Source organism: Canis lupus, chromosome 4 (assembly GCF_011100685.1).
Source record: "Canis lupus familiaris isolate Mischka breed German Shepherd chromosome 4, alternate assembly UU_Cfam_GSD_1.0, whole genome shotgun sequence".
Taxonomy (NCBI): Eukaryota; Metazoa; Chordata; class Mammalia; order Carnivora; family Canidae; genus Canis; species Canis lupus.
Window position 1 is genome coordinate 28,335,406 of NC_049225.1, and position 1,900 is coordinate 28,337,305.

At 42.1% G+C, this 1,900-nt stretch overlaps 1 pseudogene; it reads left to right on the forward strand.

Moving 5' to 3' along the window:
* Nucleotides 1-1,082: 1,082 nt before the first annotated feature.
* LOC119871439 lies at nucleotides 1,083-1,600 on the forward strand (annotated as a pseudogene).
* Nucleotides 1,601-1,900: the final 300 nt, after the last annotated feature.

Below are 1,900 nucleotides of genomic sequence, written 5' to 3' on the forward strand. Positions count from 1 at the left end.
CTCCCTGCGGGGACCCTGCTTCTCCATCTGCCTATGTCTCTGCCTCTCTCTGTGTCTCTCACAAATAGATAAAATCTTTAAAAAAAAAAAAAAGACAAAAAAGTTAGGATGAAATTCTATAAGATAATAGAATGGAAATAAGAGTTCAAGAAAAAAAATGATCTAACATTTGACTGCTAAAGATTTTATTCATGTGTTTTTTTATTTGAGTATTGTTGACGTCCAATGTTACATTAGGAATTTAACAAGTTTGGGGGATCCCTGGGTGGCTCAGCGGTTTAAGGCCTGCCTTCAGCCCAGGGTGTGATCCTGGGGTCCCAGGATGGAGTAGCACATCAGGCTCCCTGCATGGAGCCTGCTTCTCCCTCTTCCTGTGTCTCTGCCTCTCTCTCTCTCATGAATAAATAAATAAAATCTTTTTTAAAAAAAAAAAAGGAATTTAACAATTTTGTATGTTATGTTCACTGTAAGTGTGACTACCATGCGTCCCATTATGTTGCTATTACGTCATTGACTGTATTCCTCATGCTGTGCCTTTTACTCGTGATTTATTCATTCCGTAGCTGGAAGGGTGTCCCTCCCCTTCACCCATTTTGTTCCACTCTTTACCCCTCTCTCCTCTGGCAACCATCAATTTGTTCTCTGTATTCATGGGTCTGATTCTGCTCTTTGTTTATTCATTTGTTTGTTTTAGATTCCACTTAGGAATGGAATCATATGGTATTTCTTTCTCAATCTGACTTATCTCACTTAGCATAATACCTCTAGGTCCATCCGTGTTGTCTCAAATGGCACAATCTCATCTTGTTTTACAGCTGTGTAATATTCTGTTGTATATCTGTACCGCATTTGTTCATGTATTTTTTTTAAATGATGGTATTAGATTACTGTGAAGTGTTTATTTCCTTAAATACATTTTAAAGTGATGTGACAGCTTTAGAATGTTAACGGTTTCATAAATCAGAATTACATTCTTTGCAGCTACTTAAACTTACAAAAAAAAAATTTGATGTCAACTTAAAAACCTCCAAAGGTGGTGGGCTTCCCATCCCTCACACCAGCATCTCACTCTGCACTTTACCATGCCTTTCACCCGAGACCCTTTCCAGCACCCTACGTTGGAAAACTATGATTCCTACCTGGAGAAACTCCGGGCTTCCAAGAAACTGCCATATAAGAACCCAACTCACCTTGCTCAGCAACAGGAACCCTGGAGTCAGCTCAGCTCGACTCCCACAATCACCTCCATGAGGCAAGATATTTATTTTTTTGATCCTGAGATACCAAAGGATGACCTGGATTTCCGCTTAGCAGCCTTGTACAACCACCACACAGGGACATTCAAGAACAAAAGTGAGATACTTTTACACCAGGAGACCACTCAGGATATCCACCGTATCATCAAGACCTAATTCCCTGGAGAACTTTTACCCCCTCCTCCGCCACCTTCCATTACTTCCCGAGCTAACATCAGACACTGGATCAACCCTAAGGAGTCTATCCACAGCATCCAGGGATCATAGTGTCCCCTCACACTGCAGCCACCAATGGAGGCTACTCCCGAAAGAATGATGGTGGCTTCTTCTGTACTTTGTGTTAACAGGCCCCTGGACTAATTAATCAGAGTGGAACATGCTGCTGCCTGCCTCAATTAAATAGATTTGTGCTGGAAAAAACAAACAAAAAACAAAACAAAACAAATACCTTCACAGGGGCACATGGCTCTTCAAGCCGATGGCTTAAACAGACTCGTGGTTTATTCTCTTACATAAGAGAAGCTAGAGACAGACAATCCAGGCTGGGATGGCAGTTCCTTGAAATCCATCAGAGGCTCTGGATCCTTCGGTGCTTGTGTTCCGCCGTCCTCGGAAGGCAGCTTCTACCTTCCAGGCCAGAGTCT